This window comes from Pieris napi, chromosome 1 (genome assembly GCF_905475465.1).
Source record: "Pieris napi chromosome 1, ilPieNapi1.2, whole genome shotgun sequence".
NCBI classification, from domain to species: Eukaryota; Metazoa; Arthropoda; class Insecta; order Lepidoptera; family Pieridae; genus Pieris; species Pieris napi.
The window spans coordinates 6,048,418-6,066,673 of NC_062234.1; the positions used below are offsets into that span (position 1 = coordinate 6,048,418).

Here is an 18,256-nt window from a genome sequence, read left to right on the forward strand (position 1 = left end):
AACGGGTTATAATCAATCGTAAGTGCAATTCCGTTGACCACCGAGGCTGATAAGAAGAATAATTATCTAACATACATTTAGATTCACAATTCAAAATTCTTTAAACAAATATTTATACAACGTTAAACATTACAATTTACATTTATAGTTATACATAAAAGCAACAATATAGTATTATTTTGATAAATTATAGGTATTCCATAGCTAAACAAATGCGTGAGTCTTTGAATTCAACGGAAAGGAACGAGTCTATACTGGGAATCTTCATCCCTAATCGACTGTACAACCAGGTAAATTAAATTCCCTCTTCTGCCTTCGCAACTCTCAATTATTAGGTATATTAAAATTAATTACTGTTTTTACAAAAAAAATGTCAAATTATGGCAGTGTTCTAAATCTTTGGAAACAGTGTGCGCGATCTCGTTTGGACAAGACTGAATGATTAGTCGTTTTAACCGATCAAAACTGTATTTTAAAACTTATTACAATTTATAAACTCAAAAACAATCCCCGTTTACCGTAGCCGCGTTCTAAAATGTTGTAGCCAAAGGACAAGATGTGTTCCTGGTGTCATAAAAGAGATAAACAAAACAGATTATAAATGTCACTTCGTTATATGATTCATTGCGTCAAGTACAGTTGTTATACAATATAATAATAAAAGCCGTTTATTTTCGTTTAAGTTAACAATGAGATAGTAACAAGTTGTTATACAAGTGAATTAATAAAATATGTTGTTTAATGTGTATGTTCTATTAATATTTAAATCTGAAATATTTTGATATATATACACTATACAGTGTATGCTTATCCAGAAAGCATAGAAATAGACTTATCAAATTGTGCAAGCAACAACACGGAACACCTAATGCTATTACATATTCTCCACTCGTACATTTCTGAGAATGTTTCTCGATATTATGATCGCGTCGAGGTGGGTTGTCCATAATACGATATTCCCGATTCAAATCGTGTAAGTTGTGATAATTTACATTATATAAAATAAATTGCAAATGTTTAATGCTTTCCGAATGGTTCAATATTCCAGTAACATGGAAATCTTATTTATTGCAACTTTATAATGCTGCATGTCCTTGTAGCAATAATTACATGTCCTGGCTGACTGCCCAATATATGGCTACGACAGGTACAACACTGAATAAATTATGGAAATGCACATAACAGAGACAAACTTCAAAGAAATAATGTGAGACATCTTTCTAAAATGTGATTTAAATATAATAAAAAAGTTGTTAACATAAACAAGTAGTGCTTAACCATTCCAGTTACTATTTACATAAGTTATACACACACATAAGTTATTTAATACAACGACGACAACATAGTCGGTTTTAAAACAAAAAACTTTGGTGCTATAAGTATGTGTAACGTACGAATCTTTGTACAAGAAATCTTATATTATATATACAGTGGCAAGGGGCTACTCTGACATATTATATTTGAGTATTATGTCTGAGTGTGTATTGCGCACTTAACGTAGTATGTACGTTCGTAGTCTGACACAAAAAAACTGACCTTGCTTTGATGGTTTTCGTCATACTATGTGTTGTCCATCTTATAGTGAGACAAGGGTGGCAAATGAAATGCGTGTTCATTAAGTTGTGATTAGGACGGCACAATTGTTATTTCCTTCTAAATCCAGTCCAGAGACCTCCCTTAAAATTAGAGGAAGAGCACACTTCTTTCTCCACATATCAAACCAATAAACCGCGAGCCAAAAAACTTAAACATTATTGAAGTTAAAGTTAGTGGAGTCCATTTAGTAAATGCAACGAGTATTGCATTTAAATCATTCATTTGAAACAATAAAAATAATTAGCAATGTTTGTCAATGCAATAAAGCCTCGAAACGACCGATGAACAAAATTAAGGTACCATTAATTAGTTATTTCATCCAGTTAAAATGCTCTAGACACCATTAGTAACAGACCACCTGCACCCATTCAATACTAATAATTCAATGCTCAAAAAACAGACGGTCATAAAAACAATTAAGTTTAACCACTTTACCATAAAAGAGAGTAACACAACCAATCTGAGAGCAATTAAGGTTTCTAATGGCAGGAAAGGATAGAAACACGTGAGCGAACATTACAGACCAAAAGGCTAACTTCCATGAACTGACGAAGTTGTGTCTGCTCATACTTTCACATTACACCTTTAGGCTAGACTAGTTTCCCTTGTATATGTGTAATGTAGAGATATTTCTCACAACCATATCGAATTATAAAAATGGTATGTAAGGTTTAAATCCTACTCCACGATATTTTTTACACGCTTTATATTAGCTTCACCTGTATGTATGTATGTAACCGACTCCTTCGGACTCAATTTTGACCCACTTTAAACGGACAGATTTTATTCAAATTTTGCGCACCTGTCAAAGATCGATGACAATGCAATAATCCGAAAAAAATAATAATAATAGTTAAAAAAAACTAAAAAACACGCTTTTAAAGCACATCCAACTAAAAAGTGAAAAATAATTCCTAATTTAGGCTGAAAATGGTAATGAACAAAAAATACTGGTATTATTGTGAAAAATCGTGGGGCGCTCTGTGCCCTTTAGAGCAACGCTTTTTCGTTTCGCTTTTTAGATTTTTTAAACTATTATTTATTCTTTCATTAGGAATGCCTGGATGAGATCGCTTGCCGCCCGTTGCATGTTTTTTTTAATATTTTGATTTAACTCGTGTACTAAAAAAATTAAAGTCAATTGATTCGTTAACAAATTGCAAGTTGTACAAATACTAATAATTTTGAATTAGCTTATAATATTTTAAGAAGGATTCTTTGAATCTACCAATGTGACTTCATGCAGGTATAATATATATTTCGTAAATTGATGTAATCTTTTTCTACTAGCAATTACGCACATTACTTTCGTGATCATTTATGATTAGAACTGAACGCGCACGCAAAACCATAGCACAATAGATGGAGATTAACTTATGTGCCGGAATCTCATAATCATAATTCATCATGGGTGGTCCTTGTCAGTCTGTCGTCACAGCATTACGATCGATTTGTACGCTTTTCTGTTGCGCCCGCGTCGGCTCAACCCTGCAACTTACAACACGGGGAAGATTGGTATTTCGTCACGCATGTGATATACGACCCTATTTTTTTTAATATTACTCGTGAGAACATAATTATAAATTCTGCCATGTTAGCGTTAAATATAATATATTTGAGAAATAAAATTATCTTTCTAGGCATTGGAATTCGTATAAAGCCACCCACATCGAGCGTGCATTGTGCGGTTATGGCTAAATTTTGCAAACAATGCCCGCCTGGTGTGGGTTGAGACGACTCAATTAGTAGAACACAGACGATAATAGAGCACACAATAGATCGTAAATAGTGAATGCGGTTGAAAACTATGTCTACTTTTAACATTAGATTTGGAACAACATTTATAAAAAGTAGAACTTTTTCGTCCTCTTCCAGATGCTTTATCCAAACAATGATATTACAAAAATCGAAAGTCAACAGTGTAATCAATCATCAACGCGTAATTGTCGGTCGGCTACCGAGAAGAACTGAAAGTTGGTTAATGGAAGGATAGAATGTTTAAATTCCCATATACTTTTGGAGTTTTTTCTCGTTTCGACAAGGTGGTATTGCTTGAATAAACTTAGCCCCAAGCGCGACATCAATAAATTCACTACTCAATCCATGGCATTTCAATGTTTCCATTATACTTAGTTGTATATTTAATAAAATTAATTCTATTTTATTTTTTAGACTAATATGTAGTTTTGTAACAGATCTAAATGTTGATTATATAACAAATGACTCCGAAATATGAAACCCTTGTAAATAAAAATTAATCGCAAAATATGTTGTTTAGCGCATAACTCGAAGACGGCTGGATCAATTAGAGTAATTTTATTATTCTTTGAACTCTGAGGAAGGGTTTTATGCAGAGAAAAAAAATGAAAAATATAAATAAATAGTTTTATTTAGTTAGGATAGGTATTCCGAAAAGCGAACAGTCCATATGGGGTAGCATAGCAAAATGTTCCATATGTTGGTATGTAGCTACTAAAAAAGTAGTTTAAGTAAACAAAATCTTATTACGGCGAAACGAAAGTCGCAGGACAGATAAAATGATGGAATATTAAGATTTTCACCATTTGAATCAATATAATATGTATCTGTGCATGTAATATATGCTGCAATCGTGAATATATTTATCGTGATTTCAAATCTCAGCATTAAATTATTTCTGGGTACCGTGGTACAATGGACACCGACTATCCACTGACAGATTTCGGTCATGGCATATCCATACTTCCGGTGATATTGCACCATCGACATCAATCGTTACAATTATTTACATTAATCCGTCACGCCGTCCGTTGTCCCATCCGTCCCTAATTCCGCGTGAGAATTTCATTCAAGACTAAGTTTTTGTTCGTAATACAGCCCTGCGATTCTGTAACTCACTTTTCGAACTCTCACAGCGGTTTTCGCATCGGCGGTCGCTCTGAAATCAGTCGTCAAGCAGTCATTGTATGATTTGCCATTCTAATAAACAATAAACTACAAGCTCCCACCTTTTCAGAATGCCAAATCATAAAATGACTGCTTCACGACTGATTACAGAATCGCAGGGCAGATTCTGATCATCCATCAACACTCTAATTTTCTTTGTTTTAAAAGATCGTCATTTATTTGGATGGAACAAACATTACGATAATTGAAAACTATTAATTGTGACCCTTTTCTATACAACGCTGTACCAATTCTATTTTTAAATTTTGTAAGTACTTATTTCCTTAATCCCTAAGATACAGCCATAACCTCTCAAGACTAGTACGTACTTATTGCGATTGACTACACTACAACAGTACAAAATGAAGTAGCACAAAAGCAGGTTTACCTACGTTAAATAGGGGATTTAAGTTAATACGCAATTTCACAAAGTTGCCGTTTTACCCCACTCGAAGCTGTCATCAGTTTGTAGAGGCCCGTTTGCTATAAAAAGCATAAGAGGTGTCGGGCAGTGGTGTTTGTACAGTCATTTATCGACTGCTTGTTACTTCGAGCACCGGGTAAACAACCTTAATTCCTTGTCACGCATACCTTGGCTTCATACATTTCGCACTGCTACTGTGGTACGCATACTAAATAAATAAATCGTAAAATGGTTTTAAGACGCTACAGTATAGGACTACCTATAACATATATGAAATTTAAACAGTTCAAATAACTTTAAGAGGTGAACAAACGTATATAATGTTTATATATAATCTAATATATAAAATTCTCGTGTCACAATGTTCGTTCCCGTACTCATCCGAAACGGCTTGACCGATTTTTATCAAATTTTATATGCATATTCAGTAGGTCTGAGAATCGGCTACTATCTATTTTTCTTCCCTTAAATGTTAAGGGTGGTCCCACCCCAAAATTTTTATGTTTAGACAATTTTTTTTTTGTTTTTTTTTTTACACAAATACATACAACCGCATACAATTTTTCCTCTACGATCAACCGCTATTTTTTATTATTGTAGATAGTTATTTTGAAAAAAAATGTTTCCTAGCAATAATACACATGGCAAAACAAACGCTGCCGGGTCAGCTAGTTATATTATATAATTTTATTTATATGTGTAGACTACAAGTCCTCTCATTATCTAAATCTCTGGCTTATATAATCCTTCTGTAAAATCAACTTTGGCTTATAATAACCATTTAAAAAATAATAATCGACAATGCAATGCACGAATGCAGTCGGTGTATGCACAGGACTCCACAGTAGCTGTAAAAGCTACCTGTTCTACGCATGCGCCACTCTACCCGCTCTACCTGAGCTGTCTAAACAACGCAAACAATTCTTATCATACCATAAAAATACTAAGACTCAGGTAACATTCGGATCAGAAATATAAACATTCCAACCAATAAAAATATATCAGACTTTAATTTTAATTAAACCTCGAATTTTCAATGTTTAAACGACCACAAGTTTATATCGAAGAGCCGATCCATAAATCTTATTAAGAGCGAAAAAAGTAACACGTGTCTGGCCTGTGTTTTAGTGAGACTAATTTCTTTAAATTTGATTTTTTTTTGTAGATAACAAAAGCAAATACCACCCACGTCGATTGCTCGCGATGTATGAGTATCGAGCATCAGTATGAATGGGCTATTGAACTGCATAGTCTATACTTTTAACGTACACGATGTTAAGAACCGATTGTAGAGGCTCCAGTTGAAATGCAATATGAATATCCTCTTCCTGTTGCTTCAACTCGATTAAAAACTCTTACACGTGGAGATACTTCAATATCATCTCACAAAAAACAGAATGTAACCTTGAATTTTAGTGTAACACGTGGAAATTGAAAGCAATAGTATTTTACTACTAACAACCTGTCACGATACGCCTGGATTTTTTAAAATATTATTGAAAGACAGTGGAGTCTCGATAACTCGAATTTCAAGTGAAATGCAAAAAAATCGACTTAACAAGAACTTATAACGAAGTTGAAATTTCGACTTACAGACGCACGCAGAACACTATGTGTTTTTTCTATTCGAGTCAAATTTGAATTAACTTAAGTTTTGTAGTATATAATTTTTACATATTAAAACGAATTATAGATTTATAAATCAAAATACACTGTAAAAAAATTTATGAATGTATTCATTGCACGTGTGCAAATCATAAACAATAGATTAGAAGCCCCGAACGCGAACATTCACTTTTGATTTTATTGCTTTTATTTCGGGGAATTCCAAGTAAGCCGTCATTATATTTTACTAACTACGACTAAGGGAGTCCCCGTTTTGAAATTCGAGTTATAGAGTATAAATACTTCGTAGGGAAATAATATTTTGTTCGAGTTACAAAGTCTAAATAATATGTAAGGGAATGGCAATTTACGACTTAACGAGGTTCGAGTTATAGAGATTCCACTGTATATATGCTTTTGTTACACCTGATAATGTAGCATTTTAATGGTAAATCATTTTTTTAATTGCCAAGTTGGGCGTTTAATCGTTAAAAATACTGAGGGCATAAATAATATTGGTTAGCGATAAACTCACAACAAATAGGTAATTAAGCGACTCATTTAAATGTTTTCGTAACAAATACAAAGACAATCATCTTATAAATAGTCATAACTTATACATTCTTGTTGATAAGGGAAATGGAATGAACACTTGTTAACGCTTGTCAACCCGCTAATCATTTTCCCTTTATAGCAAGTGAGGCTGAAACAATCCAAACAACTCATCATGACCTACTTGAACTTTAAGACTATCTGTAATTAACTCCTTATTTTGTTGTTGTTGTTAAATACAAGAAAATATATCTTAATCGACTATTTATTAATGTAAATATCGTCGATAATATGTAAAAAAAGGGTGCGTGTACTTATGTACGCGCGTAAGAAGTTATACTTCTTTGGCATTATTAAAAATAGTTTTTGATTGCATGCAAATAATTAATTACAATTAAATAATCAAAGACTGGAAAAGGAGTCATTATAGTCAATAAAGTTCTGTTAACATTTGAAAAATTAAATAAATAATATTTATTATTATTCTCTTACATTAAGTGTAACATAAATTCTATTATTATTCAAATGTTGTTTTTAAATTATGTCCAAAGCCGTAGCATCTTCCGTGGGCTGTTCATTCTGTTAATTTTGTGTCACGGTGCGCGCGCATCGTAAAATTTCACTCTCATCAATTTTTCATAACGCGCCTAAAGAAGTATAACTTCAAAAACTCGATTTAAAGGAATATTAGTATCTGTTGGGCCGCATTCGTTCGCAATATTAAATATTAATGTCTGGCTATGACGTGAACGTTGAATATTCGAGCGTCATTTAATTTGTTATTGTTTCATTTTCAACTTGTATCGCGTCAGAAATGTTTCATGAAGCTGACAATTTTATTTCAGCATACACAAATACCGATAAGATAATCCTTACCTACTCAAATAGGTTTTTATAATTGATACTTACAGTACCGCATTACAAAAGTATTTGTTTGAAATACGAGCGCGTCAACTATTTGCGCTTGGACCTGACAACCTAAAATATGTGTGGGTTTCTCAACACAATAAAACCTTCAACGCTTTATTATCGAGCTTTCAGACATTTTTAATAACGCACCTCATTTTATAATAACCACTTTATTGCATTAGCCAAATTAAATGTCTGTCTCGGCCGAACGAAGCCAAAATGCTGACAACTACAAACTAATTTATGGGTCACTTACATTTTTTATAGCTCATTGTACTAAATGACGCGACGATTTCTGTCCATTACTTAGTCTCTCGGTATAAAATATGCCACATCGCATATCTTTGGGTTGTTGCACGTGGGTATTCCTAAATAATAAACAGATAGATAACCGCTTTGTATGTGTTTAGGAGTGGCATTGCGACTTGGGTGGTCTATCGTGGGCCGACGGCTGGCGGACAGAATAAGGCCGAGATTTGTATGATATAAAGCTCGCTCCGGTAAAATTGAAATAGATAGCAAGTATTTATCTCGCGTCGCATCAGATCTAGTGCAACGACGCGCCTGCGTCGCCTCGGGCCACTCTAAGTCGTGGATATCTCCTGCGCCGTTATTATCGCTAAATGATATGACAAAACGTCAGTTTAAGATCCATTTGATTATGAGCCCGTGAAGATTGTATAATGATGGATCCATATCAAATTACTCCTATGTAAGGAAACGTGCCTGGAATGCATAGAACCGGGAATAATAATATGGAAATCACTTGTTTTATCAATTTTTAGAAATTATAATGCTATAGTCATATTCACCGAGTTTCTTTTTAAAACACGGAACAATTTAAATAACTATTTGTGTCATATTACCGAAATCTATTTCGGCAGTTTGAAAAATTTAAAAATATTGTTAATTACTGCTAGACTAGCTTTTAACTGACATTTCCTTAATTGCCTTTAGTTTAATAAACCTATAGACCGAACTGGAAGCCTTTAATACAAAGCCTACACCGGTGACCTTCCGAGAAATAGGCAATACGGACAATGTAGTAGGCCACCCGCGAAGGTTGTGTCAGGCAAATTTGTTGAAGCCTCTGACGGCTTTATTTCTCTTTATAATAAAAGTTAAGACTTGAATATTAGTCATTCCTTTTAAATATCCCGAGTTTATAAAAACTGACTCTCACTGTAAAATTATATGACTACATAATTGTGTTTGACAATATTTTAATTGCTTCTTTATTTATACTACTTTTTGAAGTTATACTTCTTTAGGCGCGTTATGAAAAATTTATGAGAGTGAAATTTTACGATATGCAACGTGACACAAAATTAACAGAATGAAGTTGCCCACGGAAGATGCATAAGACATAATTTAAAAACAACATTCGAATAATAATAGAATTTATGGTACACTTAATGTAAGAGAATAATAATAAATATTTTTTTATTTAAATTTTTCAAATGTAAATTGAACTTTATTGACTATAATGACTCCTTTTCCAGTCTTTGATTATTTAATTGTCATTAATTATTTGCATGCAATCAAAAACTATTTTTAATAATGCCAAAGAAGTATAACTTCTTACGCGCGTACATAAGTACAGGCACTCGTTTTTTTTGAGACTACTTAAATCATTCAAAGAAAAGCAATAAATCGTATAGACAATGTTAAAAAAACATTGTAAGTACTACCTATAAATACCACAAACTTAATTTAAATTGCCTCCAGCAACATCCATTCTTTTGAACCAAATAAATCTTTTATTCATTTGTCGTATGTTTTGTCTAAGTACTTTCAAACAGTGTTTGCAATTGTGCGAACAATGTTGCAAATTGAAATCCATCGCCGAATTAGCACGGTCAACAATGACGCGCGTTTTCGTGACCAGAATGCTAACAAAGCACTCAAGACATGCGATAAAAACCTCTTTGGCGTACACTGGCTTTATGGTTGGTGACTTCTGAAAAGTTCCTATAGTAAATGAGAACCTAAATGAAAAGAATATCTACAAGTACCCTACATTCATAATCACACACAAGGATAATTTTTATCATGTAATGATTTCGTTAACAATTTTTTAGAATGAAATCTATTCTTTTTTTAAATAACAATTTTTTTTTCAAAACTATAAATAAGTATGTATTTCGTAAACTCTTTACCAAAATCGCGAAAAAAGGTGACAAAAGTAAATATCTGTGTAGACCAGAAGCTAGTTTAATTAAATAAAATTTAGTTTCTTCTAAAAATATGGATCAATGCAGAACCTAAATCACAGTGGTAAAATCTTATAGGTTGATGAATTTTATGGCGTAGGTCCTTCCACTGCGAAATCATTTTTGGTAATTTTATCCCAAAGGTGTAAAATAAGGTATAAACGCTTTTATGGAATTGTTTTTCGATCATAAAAGCAAGATATATTAAACTGACATTAACAATAAATACTTATAGGTAAAATTTGTATTGTTTTACAAACCTTTATCCTAAGTTTCACTTAGGACAATACCTACATTCTGTGTATACATATATCCCTCATTAATATTTCCATTCAATACATGAATACAGAATAACAAGTGCCATAAATTGTATATAAGTTTTGACAAGTGCAGACCGTAATTTATCACATCACAATAGAATTCCGCAACTCAGTCCCTTCATCAGTCCTTACTACTTTATAGTTTATATTTATTTTGTTTTTATTGATTTTTTTTTTTTTTTATAAATTACCCACATTAGTTCGCGTTTATATGAATGTGGATATTTCGGGAGGCCCTTTGGGCCCTCCAGAACATAGTGAAATGGACACGAACAGTGCAACTGTCAATAATAAAAACAACAGTTACTATAAATTAGCTAGTGTAAGTGAACTTTCCCCGGACAAAGAAGGACAATACGCAGTTACTTGTTGGCACTGCGCAAAAATTAACCTAATTAAAAAATTCCATGAGTGGCAAGGACTCCAAAGTAAGATTAAAACATTAACTTGTAGATTTTGTAACAAGAGAAGTGCCGTGAAATGTGTTATAAAAACTTCAGTAAACATTTCAAACGGACACCTAGTGAACAGCGTAAATGAAATAAATATATATTCGTGTAATATAAATTTCTGCAAAATAAATAAAACAGACTGCCGCAAGTGCAACGGGCAGTTAAATGTTAAGTACATGCCAATTATAGGTCTTGAAAGTGAAGAGAACGTGACCTGTGAATGCGGTACAGTGAACAAAATAGTATCGAACCATAGAGAGGTACCCAGGACCCGAAGTACAAGGGCTGAGCCATCGTTGTGTGGGTCGGACCACCCTACTCGCTGGACACCGCGTTACGCATTTGGTGGCGCGATTTCTGAGACGGCGCCCGGAAGATTAACCACTGGTGCCACGAAAACGAAAACTAAGGAAGCGAACGTTGTCACGGGATCTGGCAATGTCACCCTCGTTGCGCGCGAAGACATGACTGTATCGATACCGCCTTTCGCTGACCCCTCGACTCAGTTTGGCCACGCGACAGCGCGGGTGCGCGCCGCCAGCCCGACCACCAACTCGAAGCCCAGCATAACAACAAGCAACCGTTTTTCCTCGCTCTCCACCGAAGAGGAGAACAAAGACGAAATCGAAAGAGAAAATGACCATGCGTCATTCACCTCACCCAAACGCAAGAAGAGAAAGAGAGGTGCCGTTACTCCCAACTCGACAGCGACCCAGCGACAACCGAGAGTGATCACATCATCCACTCACATCCCCGACATAATCATAACAGATGTCAAGAAAATTAACGATCCGGAATACCTTAATAAAATTAGAAAAATAACCACAGAGCATGGAGCAAGATACGCTATGGCTGGTAACAAGAGGACCATCACAATCCGCGTTTACACTGCGGACACAAGGAAAATAATTATAGAAGAGTTAAGTAAACTTGACGGCGGGCTCCGCTTCGTGGCACGCGTCCCCAAAGCCCAGCAGACCCATCAGACAAAGGTTGTGCTCATCACGAACATCTACGATGAGACGAATGACTCATGCCTTGAGGAAATGGAGAGGTGCATTGGTGTGAGACCGATCAAAATGAGAACAATTAAGGGTAACCTACAATTATTTATCTTTGATGGTGCCCACACATACGATGAAATCGCTACGCTTATGAAGACAACAAAGCATGCGTACTTTGGAGCCTTCAGCATGAAACCTCAAGAATACAAAGACGACCCCAGGAGAGTAGTACAATGTAAGAAATGTTTCCTCTTCACGCATGCGACATCGGCGTGTCACGGTGAGAAGAAACACCCCACCTTCATAATTCAAAACGAAGAAGGCATAGACATAGAAATATGCACAGCATGCAAAAAACCAGGCCATGGGGCCAACCAAGCCAAATGCGAAAAGTTCCAGAAGGCAGTGAACCGTCAACTGGCACAACACGAAGAAAAAGAAAGGAAAAAGAGAGATGCAGCAGAATGCAGATACGCAGCACTGAAATACCGACAGGAAAACGTTTCGTATATGAACATAACCTCAAATTCACAATTTCCACCGCTCCCCAAACAAACGCCCCAATCACAATCACAGAACCAGCCAACAATGCAACTAAATGAACACATAAAAAACAAAGAAACCAGCATGAAACCGCTAGAGCAAGAGCTACAAATAACCATGAAACAAATACTACACCAGCTTCAGCTCCAACATGAAATCTTAATAAAAATTCTCAACAAATAATCCAAGGAATCAATATCATAAGTTGCGCATATTGCACCTTAATGCGCAAGGGCTAAAAGGTAAATTCCTCGAGCTAAAATCCTTAGCTGGCCGTTACAAACCTCACATAATCGTAGTCAACGAATGTCGGGTGGATTTTACCAAAATCCACATGAATCTTATAAACTACGATAAGATTACGCACTCGATCGCGTCGCATCTAACTACAGCCATGTACGTGATGCGAGGACTACGCTGGAGTCAGACCGACGTAACCCCAGGTACTGAAGAAAGAGACCGCCTCATCGAAGGCGTCGCTATCAACCTCACTTATGATCACTTGACCGGAGATTCCCTGAAAATTAAGGGGATATACATACCGCACAGATCAGAGCACTTCGATGCTGCAACGCTTAATGATGAGCTAGAAGACATTATAACCGAAGCTCCAAATATCACCATAGGGGATCTCAACCTTAAAATGACCGCACTCAACCAGACGAGAGACGAAGGGGCGGGAATACTAGTCCGCGACCTTTGTAAATCCGACGTCTGCACCATACACCACACTTGCCTACCCTCGCGACCAAACAGTGCGGGCTATGGCATCCTCGATGCAGCCATCTTTTCACACGATGCGCAAGCTTTTGACACCATAACATGCAGACAAATAACACCGGTTGGCTCCGATCATATGCCCTGGCTACTAGACCTAAGCATAGTAGTGGACAGAGAGAAAACACTGGTAAGAAATACTCGCGCTATTGCAAACAATGAAGAAATCAGACAACAATTCCAACAAACCCTTTGGAATAAAACAACGCACCTACCAAAAGAAATCATAACCGACGCACAATGCGAATTATATATACTCAAACTAGAAGAAGCCATCACAGAAACTTTGGATGAGTATGCGCCACTACATGAAAACAACAGAAGAGGTCAACTTCCAGAAGAGATTAATGAATTAATTGCCAAAAGAAACCAAGCTAAACGTAAAGCATGGCGACTGCGTTTCAACCATAACAGAATAACGGAACAAAAAAGAATCTACAATAGTTTGAAACGCCAGGTCCAACAGGCGCTCGCGGAATATAGCAGCGAAAAATGGACCCGGATAATAAATGATCCACAAAACAACAGAACCCAGATGTGGCGAATTCAACGCAACCTAAAGGCTCCAGTACAGAGACTCCCTCACATTGAGGGTTGCAACAGTGAGAAAGAAACCATCGACGCCCTGGTTGACGCGGCGATCGTCACCGAAGCTGAAATAAACAACGAAGATAGAAGCACAGAGAAGACCACACCGTTCCAGCCTCTCGATCCTACCTCCATTGAGGAAATCAAATTCGCGCTGAGACGCTTTAAGAATAAGAAGGCGCCTGGCCCAGACAAAATCAAAGCAGACGCCCTCAAACTCGGTGGCAATTCTTTCCTCACCAGGTACAAAGTGATAGCTGACTACCTGTTACTGACAGGTTATTATCCCAAGAGATGGAAAGTCGGGGAGTGTATCTTCCTTCACAAAGTAGGCAAGAATCACCGTGACGCCAAATCGTACCGACCCATCACTCTTCTAAACATCATGGGTAAACTACACGAACGCCTACTCTTGTCGCGCTTGCGACAGACGGCCGACAGACTACAACCGCCGTTCCAACATGGCTTTACCAAGAACAGAGGAACAGGCACACAGATCCTTCGCACTGGAAAGTTCATTACGGACGCGCTGGAAGCGAGAGAAAGTGTAAGCATGGTCCTGACAGATCTTTCGAAGGCCTTTGACTCAATAAACCACGAAGGTCTAGCAAAGAAACTCCAAATAGCTGACGTCCCGAACAACATCATCAAAATAATAGAGAATTACCTTAACGGTCGCAAAACCTACGGACGCTTCAGAACCACTTACAGTGACAAAAAACCGGTACCATACGGGGTTCCCCAGGGCTCTATTCTGGGTCCGGTCCTTTTCAATCTGTACGTACACGACGTCTGGGACCCACGGGACCGTATCAGCGGACTCAAGCTCTCCCAATACGCCGATGATCTGTGCATCCTTAACAGGTCTCCCGACCCAAACTCCGCGACACAACGCGCGGGCTGGGCCGCCGACACTGTCATCGACTACTACCGTCGCTGGGGGTTAAAATGTAACGTGGACAAAACGGAGTGTGCTATGTTCACTCATAAGAGAAAGTACCGCAGAACCATCCGAATTAAAGAGGACATAATTGAATATAAAAGAAGCATCAAATATCTGGGCGTACACTTCGACAAGACAATGAGCATGGGCAAACAGACGGATCATGTCGTGCAGAAGGCGCGACGGGCTCGTGGTGCACTGGCCCCTATCATAGGATGGCACGCCAAAACGGATATGACTGTTAAACTTGCAGTAATACAGGCCTGCCTACTTCCTATTTTGGATTATGGCGTAGTACAATTGCTCTCACGCTACAGTAAGAGCAATTTACTAAAAATTGAACGCCAATATCGAATGGCTCTCAAAACCAGCGGACAATTCCCAAGACGCCTAGAAACCTCGATACTCTGGGATATGCTAGATTGGGATCCATGGCATCTCCGTGCACAAGACCTAAACGAGGATATGCTGCGTCGACTCCGTGAGATGCACATCGAGGATCTAGAGACCCCTGGTGGAGCCTACCTCGGATACGGACAGCACAACCCCCTACTAACTAATACTAGATTAGGTGAAATAGATTATGTATCAAAAAAAGACAGGAGTCGGCTGCTCAGCAAGCGAACGACCGCTCCGCGTCCCCATAGATTATAATTAGCTGTAAGTAGGATAAGACAATATATAACAACATTATAAATTTATTCCGCACAATTTAACAAGCTCACAGCACACACTGCACGACACTTATATAGATCTCTCTGAGACAAACATATGTAGTCTGTAAGTAGCTGACACACCCACAGGCCGAATACACCATCGACCTGTGGACATAATGTAACATATTAAGAACTAGGGAAATAAACATATTTCTATTCTATTCTATTCTATTCTACTTTATAGTTTTAAAAATATATGTTGTACCATTTGATTCACATTAAGGCTGACAGGCAATCGTTTAATCTTTTCATTGGTATCGAAATGAATCGGGCAAGCGAGCGCGGTGGCCCGGTGACTCACAACTGCAGCTCACCTTTATTGAGAACGACATTCGAACATATTAGATGCAATAAAACATTTTCCCCTGTTTAGATGACCTGTCAATTTTTTTTTAATTCCTTGTTATTTGCTCTGTGATGATTGAGCGCCTGTTGGAACGAGAACACATCACATCCCTTGGGAGGTTACAATTTAAACATTATTATCATGCTTACATGCTAGAATATTAGAAAGCAGTTATGAAAAATTTTACAAATGAAAAAATGATATGGTTTAATGGCATGAACCCATTTTTGTCATCTTAATCAAATTACCTGTTAGCTATAATGCCACAAACTCATCGAGCTCGCTCCATATTATTATTTTTCGTCGATGATAAAAAGTGAAATAAAAATATTGGCATTGTTTATCTATGCCCTGTAGTATTGCGTATTAGGCCGATAAGTCATCTCTTAAAATGGTAGAATCATCTTATGCTGGGCAATTCCCGTTACAACACCATCGCAGCGCGAACGCAGTCATCAGCACTGATTTATTGCAAGCTTGGCAAAAATGGCGCCGAGTGGCGTTTGCATTGAAATCAATAAGCCTATGCAAAGCGAATTATTAATGACTTCCGCCAAATGGTACGCCTTTTACAAAATTTGTACACATTTAAATTAGGCATGTTAATGCATCCCCCATGGTATTAAATAGTCAGCTGTTACATTCGGGTTACTGTTTAAAGTGACGGTCAACCGAACATTGTTGATGATGATAGTTCTTTCGTACGGTAAAATTATTTTATTACGGTAAGACTACTTTAATATACACATCACCAATGGCTTGACTGCAACACATATACCGTACCGACATAAACAAATAAGCAACTCGCCTTGGTTCATAAGAAACGCCGAAGTACATGTACACCTGGGCATACCTACAGTCAAGGAGGAAATAAAAGTATACGCTCAGAAGTACAAGACTAGGCTAAAAATCGTCCTAACCACCTAGCTGTTCAACTCACCCTACCGGAGTATATAAACCGTCTCAAAAGACGAAGAACCCTGGAGCTCAGCAGCATTGACTGAGCTAATATTATTATGGTAGATATTCCTAATGAGGAATATCTCCACCCGCAAATCAACCTACAACTCATCTGCTGAGTCATAAGACTGATTGCACGATGCGCTCCTATAAAAAAAAACTTGAGAGGTGTCAAGGGACACCCGGATGGAACCTTTTCCTTTCGATAAATTTATATGTTAATTGGTATCATAACAGTATGATAGATGTGCTCGACATCAATCTTATATTTAATCGTCTATTAAAGTTTTAAGAGACCAGGAATCTAAAAGAGGAAGAAGTATGATGTTGTGCTACGCAGCGATGAAATAGTAAAATAACCTAAATATAAATTAAGTGGCACAATTAATAAGCATATTTCGTATTTCGTGGTTCAAATGTTTTAATTCGGTGTCATCTCTGGTTCATCTCCTTGTATAAGTTGTTCTCGTTGTGATATTAGTTCACAAATTTTTGAATTCGCAGAATTTCATGACATTTTCCTGAAACATTATTTTTTATTTATTATAATGAATATTTTTTAAAGGTATTGTATTTTGCAAGGAAACTAGGGACCCCGCAATTATTATTGTACAGGGATTCTGGTGTACGTTTACTGCGACTAATTTAGTAAAGTGATTCCAAAAATAATTTTCATTTCTTATCGCTACGAAAAAAAGGCCAACATCACGAGGTGTTCCCAGGCGGTCACCCATCCAAGTACTGACCTCGCCCGACGTTGCTTAACTTCGGTGATCGGACGAGAACCGGTGTATTCAACGTGGTATGGACGTTGGCGATAGCTTTGTCCAAAATATTAAATAGAACAACTACAGCAAAAAGTGTCGTTACAACTTTTGGCCTTCAAATTATTCCTTCTAGCCCCCTTTCGTACCGCGCGATAACTTCATTCCAACATGACTAATTTAGTAAAGTGATTCCAAAAATAATTTTCATTTCTTATCGCTACGAAAAAAAAACAACATCATAAGGTGTTCCCAGGCGGTCATCCATCCAAGTACTGACCTCGCCCGACGTTGCTTAACTTCGGTGATGGGACGAGAACCGGTGTATTACAATAGGAAAAAAGTGTCGTTACAACTTTTCGTCTTCATTTTTTCCGTCTAGCCTCCTTTCGCAACACGCGATAAGGAACTTCATTCCAAAAAAAAACAATTATAGTATTATAAACAAACATGGCGACTTTATACGATATAATTATTATAAGTTGATATAGCCTCGACGTCCGTCGTTCCACAGCTGAGCGCTTTTGAGGCAGTTTTTGTCCGCGCACTACCACTATGTGGCTACTGAAGTCCTTCTATAAAAAGGCCGTTTGCCCATTATATAAAAAAAATTAAAAGG

At 36.9% G+C, this 18,256-nt stretch overlaps 1 non-coding gene across 1 annotated transcript; it reads right to left on the reverse strand.

Annotated features, from left to right (window-relative positions):
- Positions 1 to 17,570: 17,570 nt before the first annotated feature.
- On the reverse strand, positions 17,571 to 17,689 carry LOC125055434. The gene has a single exon (XR_007117888.1). It is a non-coding gene; the product is annotated as a 5S ribosomal RNA (ribosomal RNA).
- Between the last annotated feature and the right edge of the window lie 567 nt (positions 17,690 to 18,256).